The sequence below is a fragment of the Oncorhynchus mykiss genome, chromosome 12 (genome assembly GCF_057628025.1).
Source record: "Oncorhynchus mykiss isolate SJ-2025 chromosome 12, ASM5762802v1, whole genome shotgun sequence".
Taxonomy (NCBI): Eukaryota; Metazoa; Chordata; class Actinopteri; order Salmoniformes; family Salmonidae; genus Oncorhynchus; species Oncorhynchus mykiss.
Window position 1 is genome coordinate 92819680 of NC_143033.1, and position 13734 is coordinate 92833413.

A 13734-nucleotide genomic window follows, 5' to 3' on the forward strand; every position below is an offset into this window, starting at 1 on the left:
ACATGGAGGGATTTCCAGACGTGCAAACATGTGGAAAGAGGCAGATACTTTTAGTATAGGGTGTGAGACCCTGCTGTGAAGTCGTCTCCGGCAGCCTGTTCAAAATGAAAAGTAGTCCCTGTAGTTAAAATGATGGAGTGATGTGTCTGGAAGGTGGAGATGGATGACTCTATCTCTTTCATCCTCTCTCTCTTCTTTGATTGCATATTGCTGTTCTTATTGGCTGTCACAGTAAAAGCAGAACTATGGCACTGCTCTGACAATGGCTTCCCTCAACCTATGTTTTGTTTAAATATGTTTGACCCCAGCTATTTTACATAGGCATAGCTCACTGATATCAGACAGTTAAAAATAAACAGAAACTTCACCTTTTGAGTCAGTCAGATCTGATTCACACACACACTAGTTCAAAGGAGCTCTGTTTTCTGGACAGTTAGGGGCTCTGGTGCATTGCAAGACGAGAACAGACACCTTGGCTCTTCAACAGCTGCTGATGTGATGCCGGAAAGGTCGTCATTACCTCTGCATTCTCGTGTGAGCGTTAGATCCCCAGAGGTATGGTTCTGTCTGTAGTCATCCGTTAAGTGGGTCTACTATTATCTACTATTACATATTATTTCTTCACTTCTCCTTGGTCATGCGTTTACATACCATTATGACGGGTAGAGTATGACATGTAGCCATGTAATGTATGTCCTTGTCTCCTGAAATGGTATGTATGAGGTCAGTGGTTTTAGTTCTGAAATGGTATGTATGAGATGATGAGGTCTGTGGTTTTAGTTCTGAAATGGTATGTATGAGATAATGAGGTCTGTGGTTTTAGTTCTGAAATGGTATGTATGAGATAATGAAGTCAGTGGTTTTAGTTCTGAAATGGTATGTATGAGATAATGAGGTCTGTGGTTTTAGTTCTGAAATGGTATGTATGAGATAATGAGGTCTGTGGTTTTAGTTCTGAAATGGTATGTATGAGATGATGAGGTCTGTGGTTTTAGTTCTGAAATGGTATGTATGAGATAATGAGGTCAGTGGTTTTAGTTCTGAAATGGTATGTATGAGATGATGAGGTCTGTGGTTTTAGTTCTGAAATGGTATGTATGAGATAATGAGGTCAGTGGTTTTAGTTCTGAAATGGTATGTGTGAGATGAGGTCTGTGGTTTTAGTTCTGAAATGGTATGTATGAGATGATGAGGTCTGTGGTTTTAGTTCTGAAATGGTATGTATGAGATAATGAGGTCTGTGGTTTTAGTTCTGAAATGGTATGTGTGAGATGAGGTCTGTGGTTTTAGTTCTGAAATGGTATGTATGAGATGATGAGGTCTGTGGTTTTAGTTCTGAAATGGTATGTATGAGATAATAAGGTCTGTGGTTTTAGTTCTGAAATGGTATGTATGAGATAATGAGGTCAGTGGTTTTAGTTCTGAAATGGTATGTGTGAGATGAGGTCTGTGGTTTTAGTTCTGAAATGGTATGTATGAGATAATGAGGTCTGTGGTTTTAGTTCTGAAATGGTATGTATGAGATAATGAGGTCTGTGGTTTTAGTTCTGAAATGGTATGTATGAGATGAGGTCTGTGGTTTTAGTTCTGAAATGGTATGTATGAGATAATGAGGTCAGTGGTTTTAGTTCTGAAATGGTATGTGTGAGATGAGGTCAGTGGTTTTAGTTCTGAAATGGTATGTGTGAGATGAGGTCTGTGGTTTTAGTTCTGAAATGGTATGTATGAGATAATGAGGTCTGTGGTTTTAGTTCTGAAATGGTATGTATGAGATAATGAGGTCTGTGGTTTTAGTTCTGAAATGGTATGTGTGAGATGAGGTCTGTGGTTTTAGTTCTGAAATGGTATGTATGAGATAATGAGGTCAGTGGTTTTAGTTCTGAAATGGTATGTGTGAGATGAGGTCTGTGGTTTTAGTTATGAAATGGTATGTATGAGATGATGAGGTCTGTGGTTTTAGTTCTGAAATGGTATGTATGAGATAATGAGGTCAGTGGTTTTAGTTCTGAAATGGTATGTATGAGATGATGAGGTCTGTGGTTTTAGTTCTGAAATGGTATGTATGAGATAATGAGGTCAGTGGTTTTAGTTCTGAAATGGTATGTGTGAGATGAGGTCTGTGGTTTTAGTTCTGAAATGGTATGTATGAGATAATAAGGTCTGTGGTTTTAGTTCTGAAATGGTATGTATGAGATAATGAGGTCAGTGGTTTTAGTTCTGAAATGGTATGTGTGAGATGAGGTCTGTGGTTTTAGTTCTGAAATGGTATGTATGAGATAATGAGGTCTGTGGTTTTAGTTCTGAAATGGTATGTATGAGATAATGAGGTCTGTGGTTTTAGTTCTGAAATGGTATGTATGAGATGAGGTCTGTGGTTTTAGTTCTGAAATGGTATGTATGAGATAATGAGGTCAGTGGTTTTAGTTCTGAAATGGTATGTGTGAGATGAGGTCAGTGGTTTTAGTTCTGAAATGGTATGTGTGAGATGAGGTCTGTGGTTTTAGTTCTGAAATGGTATGTATGAGATAATGAGGTCTGTGGTTTTAGTTCTGAAATGGTATGTATGAGATAATGAGGTCTGTGGTTTTAGTTCTGAAATGGTATGTGTGAGATGAGGTCTGTGGTTTTAGTTCTGAAATGGTATGTATGAGATAATGAGGTCAGTGGTTTTAGTTCTGAAATGGTATGTGTGAGATGAGGTCTGTGGTTTTAGTTCTGAAATGGTATGTATGAGATAATGAGGTCTGTGGTTTTAGTTCTGAAATGGTATGTATGAGATAATGAGGTCTGTGGTTTTAGTTCTGAAATGGTATGTATGAGATAATGAGGTCTGTGGTTTTAGTTCCAGTGAAGGACAGTGGGTCTAGGAAGGAAGAAGGGAAGGGGTGCAGACTGGTGTGTATTTCATAGAGCAAGGACGATGCAACTAACATTACTGATACCGACCCAACCAACCATTTATCGAGGGCATTTTACAGCTATAAATAGCCTTTACAAGAGGAATGTGAAGTTTTGAAATGAATTATGTCAACAAATATGGGCGATTTCTAACCGGACAACATTTAAAAAATAGTAGTAGTTTAAAGGCCAATATAAACAAGTAACTGATGCACATTGTTATGAATTTAGCATTATCGGAATAATTCAGTAAATGTAGCGTGATATGGATTTGTGTCTCTCTCCCAGCTCTAGTACTTCTGGGATATATGTGTGTGTGTATAAGGAGGGGTAGAAGGGACTTGATGCGGATTAAGGAGGGGTGCAGAATAGCAGGTTTAGGGAGAGTTGAGGGGTTGGTCATCTCTTTCTGTCTGCAGTGATGGATAGATTGGGGTCTACTGTTGATCACTGTGCTGATGGAATGATGAACTGCTGTGTGTGTGTGTTGACTAGGGCCCACTGTATTAAAGGAATGATCGACAGCACAGTGGATGTGTAGAGGTCCTCACACTGAGAGACTGAGTGTCTGTAGACATGTAGCACCAACGTCACTTTGACTGGTATTGACATCTTCCCAGTATCACTTTACTCTGACCAGACTGTCATGAGATCCATGTAACACATCTAGATGACATCTAGATGACATCTGTCTGAAGCCTTATTTATTCACCGTTGACATCACCTCCATAACACATACTAGGGCTGGGAATTGCCAGGGACCTCACCATACGATATTATCATGAAACTTATGTGCCAGTACAATATGTATTCTGATTCTCTCCATTCAGTATGTATTCTGATTCTCTCCATTCAGTATGTATTCTGATTCTCTCCATTCAGTATGTATTCTGATTCTCTCCATTCAGTATGTATTCTGATTCTCTCCATTCAGTATGTATTCTGATTCTCTCCATTCAGTATGTATTCTGATTCTCTCCATTCAGTATGTATTCTGATTCTCTCCATTCAGTATGTATTCTGATTCTTTCCATTCAGTATATATTCTGATTCTCTCCATTCAGTATGTATTCTGATTCTCTCCATTCAGTATGTATTCTGATTCTCTCCATTCAGTATGTATTCTGATTCTCTCCATTCAGTATGTATTCTGATTCTCTCTATTCAGTATGTATTCTGATTCTCTCCATTCAGTATGTATTCCGATTCTCTCCATTCAGTATGTATTCTGATTCTCTCCATTCAGTATGTATTGCGATTCTCTCCATTCAGTATGTATTGCGATTCTCTCCATTCAGTATGTATTGCGATTCTCTCCATTCAGTATGTATTCTGATTCTCTCCATTCAGTATGTATTCTGATTCTCTCCATTCAGTATGTATTCTGATTCTCTCCATTCAGTATGTATTCTGATTCTCTCCATTCAGTATGTATTCTGATTCTCTCCATTCAGTATGTATTCTGATTCTCTCCATTCAGTATGTATTCTGATTCTCTCCATTCAGTATGTATTCTGATTCTCTCCATTCAGTATGTATTCTGATTCTCTCCATTCAGTATGTATTCTGATTCTCTCCATTCAGTATGTATTCTGATTCTCTCCATTCAGTATGTATTCTGATTCTCTCCATTCAGTATGTATTCTGATTCTCTCCATTCAGTATGTATTCTGATTCTCTCCATTCAGTATGTATTCTGATTCTCTCCATTCAGTATGTATTCTGATTCTTTCCATTCAGTATATATTCTGATTCTCTCCATTCAGTATGTATTCTGATTCTCTCCATTCAGTATGTATTCTGATTCTCTCCATTCAGTATGTATTCTGATTCTCTCCATTCAGTATGTATTCTGATTCTCTCTATTCAGTATGTATTCTGATTCTCTCCATTCAGTATGTATTCCGATTCTCTCCATTCAGTATGTATTCTGATTCTCTCCATTCAGTATGTATTGCGATTCTCTCCATTCAGTATGTATTGCGATTCTCTCCATTCAGTATGTATTGCGATTCTCTCCATTCAGTATGTATTCTGATTCTCTCCATTCAGTATGTATTCTGATTCTCTCCATTCAGTATGTATTCTGATTCTCTCCATTCAGTATGTATTCTGATTCTCTCCATTCAGTATGTATTCTGATTCTCTCCATTCAGTATGTATTCTGATTCTCTCCATTCAGTATGTATTCTGATTCTCTCCATTCAGTATGTATTCTGATTCTCTCCATTCAGTATGTATTCTGATTCTCTCCATTCAGTATGTATTCTGATTCTCTCCATTCAGTATGTATTCTGATTCTCTCCATTCAGTATGTATTCTGATTCTCTCCATTCAGTATGTATTCTGATTCTCTCCATTCAGTATGTATTCTGATTCTCTCCATTCAGTATGTATTCCGATTCTCTCCATTCAGTATGTATTCCGATTCTCTCCATTCAGTATGTATTGCGATTCTCTCCATTCTGTATATATTGCGATTCAATTATGATTGCGTGTTCCAAACATATTGCTCACCATATGTCTGCTGAGGGACAAGAGAGCCATGAGAACATGTGTTGATCAGTGATGGAAATTAAAGTCCAGTCCAGAGGTAGCGTGTCATAATACACCAAGCTGCATGATTTGGGTTGCTAAGGTGTTTTAGCACAACTCTGTTGAAAGCAGTCCTCTCCCTAATTCTCTCCCCGAGGTTATTTCTCTCTGTAGTCGTACCAGTGACTCGGGCAGAGAGGTCAGTCAAAGGTCAGATTCTGGAACCCTGCGCCCCAACACTAGCTGTCAGAGAACAATTCCACACTGATACACTATGACCTCAGCAAAACAAACAACCGGCAATAGCATGACCTGTAATAGGCTACTGCTAATTATTTTTATTTTTTTCACCTTTATTTAACCAGGTAGGCTAGTTGAGAACAAGTTCTCATTTGCAACTGTGACCTGGCCAAGATAAAGCATAGCAATTCTACACATACAACAACACAGAGTTACACATGGAATAAACAAAACATAGTCAATAATACAGTAGAACAAAATAAAACAAAAAGTCTATATACAGTGAGTGCAAATGAGGTAAGGGAGTTAAGGCAATAAATAGGCCATGGTGGCGAAGTAATTACAATATAGCAATTAAACACTGGAATGGTAGATGTGCAGAAGATGAATGTGCAAATAGAGATACTGGGGTGCAAAGGAGCAAGATAAATAAATTAATACTGTATGAGGATTAGGTAGGTAGATAGATGGGCTGTTTACAGATGGGCTATGTACAGGTGCAGTGATCTGTGAGCTTCTCTGACAGCTGGTGCTTAAAGCTAGTGAGGGAGATATGAGTCTCCAACTTCAGAGTTTTGTGCAGTTCGTTCCAGTCATTGGCAGCAGAGAACTGGAAGGAAAGACGACCAAAGGAGGAATTGGCTTTGGGGGTGACCAGTGAGATATTCCTGCTGGAGCGTGTGCTACGAGTGGGTGCTGCTATGGTGACCAGTGAGCTGAGATAAGGCGGGGCTTTACCTAGCAGAGACTTGTAGATAACCTGTAGCCAGTGGGTTTGGCGACGAGTATGAAGCGAGGGACAGCCAACGAGAGCATACAGGTTGCAATGGTGGGTAGTATATATGGGGCTTTGGTGTCAAAACGGATGGCACTGTGAAAGACTGCATCCAATTTGTTGAGTAGAGTGTTGGAGGCTATTTTATAGATGACATCACCGAAGTCGAGGATCGGTAGGATGGTCAGTTCTACGAGGGTATGTTTGGCAGCATGAGTGAAGGATGCTTTGTTGCGATATAGGAAGCCAATTCTAGATTTAATTTACAATAGGAGATGCTTAATGTGAGTCTGGAAGGAGAGTTTACAGGTTAACCAGACACCTAGGTATTTGTAGTTGTCCACGTATTCTAAGTCAGAGCCGTCCAGAGTAGTGATGCTGGACGGGCGAGCGGGTGCGGGCAGCGATCGGTAGAAGATCATGCATTTAGTTTTCCCTGCATTTAAGAGCAGTTGGAGGCCACGGAAGGAGAGTTGTATGGCATTGAAGCTTGTCTGGAGGGTTGTTAACACAGTCAACACAGTTAATGCTGCTGGCTAATGGCTCGTTCTCTTAGCTTCTCTGAAAAAGGCTCATAGATAATATCATTAGATGGACCTTGTTACAATTAACATTAGTCTAATAATGACTGAGGCAGAAACAGAATGGTAACTAGGCAGAAAAGGCAGAAACAGAATGGTAACTACGTGGAAACAGAATGGTAACTAGGCAGAAAAGGCAGAAACAGAATGGTAACTAGGTGGAAACAGAATGGTAAACAGTCAGGCAGGTTACAATTGTGTAGGTTCGGGCTAAAGACGCGTCTTAACTGAAAATGTAAAGATTTTAATTTTGAAGTGGACTCTTTCACTTCCATTTGAAGCTGTCTTGCTAACTCCCATAGTCAAACATGATTGGCATGACAATGGCCATAGTAGTTAGCTACACAGCACAGACTGATCTGGGAACAGGCTAAGAGCTGGTGTCGCAGGAGGAATCTACAGTTGGTGTAAAAAGATCCTGCTCAACATAATGAGGAAATGGTCCTATGCATACTTTCACCAGACTATGCTGCATATCTGACCTGACTCTGCGTCGATGTGTGTTTATGTGTGTTTATGTTACACAGGTAGATAATGTCCCTGTGTTGTGTAGGCAGTTAGGGGTCGTTGCGTTGTCTGTTTTCTGTCAGAAACAGTGACGGGTCAGATAATGAGACAGATAACAGCACTGCAGCATGACTGAATGAACCCCTCAACCCCTCTGTCTGTCTAACATTCCTCTGAAACACTCTGACTCTATCACTGGGAGTCTGTGGTAGGTATGGGGTGCCGTTTGTCAAGTTACATGTTTTGATGTAGGTTTTATCAGGTCGATGCACATTGTTACAATCTGAAGACGATTACACCTTGAAAATATGTTGGAGTGTTAGAACATGCTCTCTTCGTCGTTTTATGTCTTTATTGTCCATACATTTTTAAATGAGTGTCTGAGATTGTGTCGTGTTTTGGGCATACAGATGTGTTTGGTAAACAACTCTACACACACAGCAGTACATATCCCCAGCATCAGGTGACAACATCTGCTTTCACAGCCCTGTGGGGTCGTAGGCCACATTCTCAGGAGACCAGAAATGGAGAGGACCCTGGGAAACGGGCTTGGCTACACAAACACACCCGCATATAAGCAAGCACAACACTTCCCCGGTTCATTTTGGGGCTTCTCTTTGGGTCTGGCTAGGGGGTATTTGTACCATAATGCAGAGTAATGCCTGGTCTTACTGGCTGGCCTCCGTACTGCTGTGTCAGCCTCTGTCATATGACGGTGACTCATCATGTGTGCACTGTACCTGACAATGGCTTCTCTGTCCCAGGATTTGATGGCTCATATGCAGTGTTGATGATGCCAGGCTTTCTTTTATTCTTCACATGCATTGTCATCTCTTCCCCTCTTTCCTCTCTTTCCTCCCAGGTTCTTGACCTGAGAAATTCATAGGAAGAATGAAACCAGGACTCGGTCACAACTAGTTGGACTTTCGACTGTTAGAGGAAGTCTGTTTTCTGATTTCTTGATTAATAATAGTTTGGAGTAGTGTATTCAATATGCTTTAGAAAGGAGCTTATGGACAAAATGTCATTGTGAACATGTAGACTGAGAGATGGCTCCTCACTCTGGCTATTACCATAAAGCTGTAGACGACAGGCGAACTATCTTCTGCCCTCTTTATGGATCCCTCTTTCTTTCTCTTGTTCTCTCTCATGGGTCTCGGAATGTGGAGAAAAAGTACACTCAGTACACTTTTTATGAGTACACTCATAAAAAGGTTTGTGACCAGCACAGTGAGGTTGGAAGTGTTCTAGTTGTAGTGCTTATGAACTTAACACCCCCCCCCCCCCCTCCTCCCCCCATGTCATATCAGTTAGGGGAGGAATGATGTCATAAACATATAACTTAATTTGCATAGTCAGCACTTCATTTGCATTGTCCCAAATAACATTTCAACTAACCACAGCCCTAACCTTTTGATTAACATCATCTGACAAATGGTGAACATATCACATTGGGTTTAAAAACTGAAATAATTAGTGTTTGCACCAATTGGACTAGTTTAGGTAATGTAGTTCTTCCCTGTTTTACAAAATGTTCTCCCTCCTGAAGACACAATGTGCAGTAGATGCAGGGCTAGATTATAGACGGTGTAGGACAGGTGTCAAACATATGGATCTGGCCTGCGGGGGGGCATAACACACTTTTTGGGAATATATTTAGGGCCTGTTTGTAGTTAGCTGGCTGTTAAGTGGGAATGCCCCAAGCTATGCATGGAGAGAGTAAATCACATCTATTCCCCTCTCCGCTCTTCTCCTGTCTATTCCTCTCCTCTCTCTGGTATTGGGACTTCTGTCTTTATTTACAGAGCAAAGGAACTGCATACTCTGCTATGACAGACAAAACAACATTCTTTATGGGCCATAATTGAAACCAGGAGCACAACAATTCCAGTAAATCTGGAAAAGTATTTTTATTTTTTTGTGGGAATTTTAAAAGCATTTTTCTGTGGATTCTTACGAAATGCATTTTTCTTGCTAATTTCATATCGAAATGAAGGAAATCTCTATTTAATTTTAGGTTGACACACCCCTTCACAGCAACAACCTGGTTGAAGAGTTTTAAGGGATAGGAGAGCCCACTGGAGTTGGAATCTGGGATGATTAGATGCCCATAAATGGAGAAGACACATTTCAGTTGAAGGCATTCAGTTGTACAACTGACTAGGTATCCCCCTTTCCATGATAAATGATGAGGGCCAGGTTGGGAATGTAGCCATGACATCAGGCTTAACACCCTTACTCTTACAATGAGTGTCACCTAAATAAAGTCATTTTAATGACATGTCCTCTTCTCTTTGCAGTGCCATGAGATCTTTAATAACCACAGTGAGTCAGGCCATCTGTTTAACATTTTTTCTTTTATTTAAAAAAAACTTTATCTCGGCAAGTCAGTTAAGAACAAATTCTTATTTACAATGATGGCCTACACCGGCCAAACCCGGACAACGCTGGTCCAATTGTGCGCCGCCCTATGGGATTCACAATCACGGCCGGTTGTGATACAACCTGGATTTGAACCAGAGTGTCTGTAGTGACTCCTCTAGCACTGAGACACAATGCCTTAGACTGCTGCGCCACTCGGGACAGACTGCCATCCGAAAGACTGCCATCCGAAAGACTGCCATCCGAAAGACTGCCATCCGAAAGACTGCCATCCGAAAGACTGCCATCTGAAAGACTACCGTCTGAAAGACTGCCGTCTGAAAGACTGCCGTCCGAAAGACTGCCGTCCGAAAGACTGCCATCCGAAAGACTGCCATCCGAAAGACTGCCATCCGAAAGACTGCCATCCGAAAGACTGCCATCCGAAAGACTGCACATCCCATTCTAAAGAGGGATGTAGCCTATGTAATGTAATCCACTCAATTCCAGGAAATGATCATTAGAGGGATCCATCCATGACAACATATTGCCTCCACACTGAACCTTATGGTCCCACTGATTGCTGCTGACTGTTACTATTCAACTGACATCTGTTCTACTCTGAAACATTGATAACTCTCCCTACGAATACCCTGTTTATAATGCATTACAATCACATAAAGCTTCATGTGCCATGCATAATGCTTTATAACTACATAGACTGTTCATAACCATTTTAGAATTAGAGAGGTAGAGATGAAACAGGATCATCTTCACTTGGACTCATATCTACAATCTGCTTGGCTGACAGTTTGTGGCTTATTAGGTTTGGTTTTATCCTGAAGGTGGTTTTGTTGTCAGCTAGCAAACACAGTGATAATGTGGATGTTGTCCACATTCTGGGAAACCGACTGGAACCATACTCAATGAATTACATGTTTGTAAAGTTGAGACACACACAACCCTCATCCATTCCTCTGCTTTTCTTGTCTGGTTAACTGGTCCTTCTCTCCCTGTCCCCGTGTGATAATGTGCTGCTAATGTCTCCCAGCTGTTTAGGTGAAATGGCCAACCAGACGTTCTAACTAATGAAAGGGTCAAGGGTCATTTCAGATTTATAGGGTCATTTTCCAAAAAGCACTCAGACACCTATGTTTCGGCGCTGCACAGCAGGCCAAGGCATCCCTGAATAATAATAACGACATCCAATCAGTTCCATGTTATGCACTTTGGGCTGACATACTGTAGAGCCCTCAAACTCAACTCTGGACCTCGAAGCCAGTTTGTTTCACTGCTTTTTGTTCCCCTCTAACCAGGGACTGATTTAGACCTGGGACACCAGGTATGTGCATTTAATTATCAGGTAGAACAGAAAACCAGCAGGCCCCGGACATCATAGGGTAAGAGTTGAATACCCCTGCTATCGAGTTTTTAGAGTTAGTTTACTTCATTTCCAGGTCTCCTTGAAGAGGGGTTTTAACCTCTAGGGATTTGATCGTGGTTAAACAAAGGCTACATTTACTTCACAAAGTTGCACAACGTTTTAGCAGTGTAGTCAGACAGAAAGGTTGTCTGGCCCTCTTGTATGTGCTGTTGGTTGGTAGTGTTGTAGTAGTGTACCTAGTGTCATCGGGTTCATGAGCTGTCAACGTACAAAGCTAGGGTTGTTAGAATCCTTTGAATCGTGATACTGGTATTGTCCCAGCCCTAATCCCTGCATCGTTCCTATAGTGTCACCCTCTAAACCCTCGAAACTAGACGTTTCTTAACAACCAGGAATGGGAGATTAGTGTGTGTTTCTATTTACTTCTTGTTAAACAGGCCCAAACACAGCCAAGACGTACCCAGCTCTCTGGCTCCCTGTAGAGGGAACAGACAGGTACATGTGTAACAGTATAACTTTAGACCGTCCCCTCGCCCATACCCGAGCGCGAACCAGGGACCCTCTGCACACATCAACAACAGTCACCCACGAAGCATCGTTACCCATCGCTCCACAAAAGCCGCGGCCCTTGCAGAGCAAGGGGAACCACTACTTCAAGGTCTCAGAGCAAGTGACGTCACCGATTGAAACGCTATTTAGCGCGGACCACCGCTAACTAGCTAGCTGTTTCACATCCGTTACACATGTATGGCCCATCCTCCCAAAGGGGTGCTGCAGTGTCCCCTGAAGAGGGAAGGAAAAAGAGACAATCTGTGACTCTTATTTAACGAAGGGAGGGTCGAGACACTGTCACCTTGTTAACCATGATCCTTCACTCCTCACCTTGCAGAGCCTGTTGTAACACTCATCATAGCAGTTCTGTACCATGGTCAGATAGTTATGCCCCATCCTCTCCAAAGGGGTTCTGCAGTGTCCCCTGATGCTAAGGGAAAGGGCTGAGCAGTGACTCTATTTGGGATGGACACTGCATCGTCTTGTCTCTGTAACCATGGAGATGAGCCATTGCACTTCACCTCACTCAATGAGTCTTTTACATCAGTCAGAGCCTTTTGTAAGTAACTCTGTTTACAGTACGTGACTGGCATGTGAGGTTAGCTGGATATATAGTACCAGTCAAAAGTTTGGACACCTACTCATTCAAGGGTTTTTCTTTATTTTACTATTTTCTGCATTGTAGAATAATAGTGAAGACATCAAAACTATGAAATAACAAATAACACAATAATGTTGTAACCAAAAAAGTGTTAAACAAATATTTTATATTTGAAATTCTTCAAAGTAGCCACCCTTTGCCTTGATGACAGCTTTGCACACTCTTGGCATTCTCTCAACCAGCTTCATGAGGTAGTCACCTGGAATGCATTTCAATTAACAGGTGTGCCTTAAGTTATTTTGTGGAATTTCTTTCCTTAATGTGTTTGAGTCAATCAGTTGTGTTGTGACATGGTAGGGGTGGTATACAGAAAATAGCCCTATTTGGTAAAAGACCAAGTCCATATTATGGCAAGAACCGCTCAAATAAGCAAAGAGAAACGACAGTACATCATTACTTTGACATGAAGGTCAGTCTATCCGGAAAATGTCAAGAACTTTGAACGTTTCTTTAAGTGCGGTTGCAAAAACCATCAGGCGCTATGATGAAACTGGCTCTCATGAGGACCGCCACAGGAAAGGAAGACCCAGAGTTATCTCTGCTACAGAGGATAAGTTCATAAGAGTTACCAGCCTCAGAAAATGCAGCCCAAATAAATGCTTCACAGAGTTCAAGTAACAGACATAACTAATTGTCAACTGTTCAGAGGAGACTGAGTGAATCAGGCCTTCATGGTTGAATTGCTGCAAAGAAACCACTATTAAAGGACACCAATGAGAAGAAGAGACTTGCTTGGGCCAAGAAACACAAGCAATATACTTTAGACCAGTGGAAATCTGTCCTTTGGTCAGAGTCCAAATTTTAGATTTTTGGTTCCAACCGCCGTGTCTTTGTGAGAGGCAGAGTAGCTAACCCATCTGGTTTGCGCTTAGTGGGACTATCATTTGGTTTTCAACAGGACAATAACCCAAAACACACCTCCAGGCTGTGTACGTGCTATTTGACCAAGAAGGGGAGTGATGGAGTGCTGCATCAGATGACCTGGCCTCCACAATCACCCGACCTCAACCCAATTGAGATGGTTTGGAATGGGTTGGACCGCGGAGTGAAGGAAAAGCAGCCAACAAGTGCTCAGCATATGTGGGAACTCCTTCAAGACTGTTGGAAAAGCATTCCAGGTGAAAAATTGGTTCCTGGTTGAGAGTGCCCAGAGTGCACAAAGCTGTCATCAAGGCAAAGGGTGGCTACTTTGAAGAATCTCAAATATATTCTGATTTGTTAAACACTTTTTTGGTTACTA

At 41.3% G+C, this 13734-nt stretch overlaps 1 protein-coding gene across 12 annotated transcripts in view; it reads left to right on the forward strand.

The window, feature by feature from the left end:
- Nucleotides 1-13734, forward strand: part of LOC149979447 (septin-9-like) — a 162887-nt gene that overhangs the window by 109336 nt on the left and 39817 nt on the right. The window lies entirely within an intron of this gene.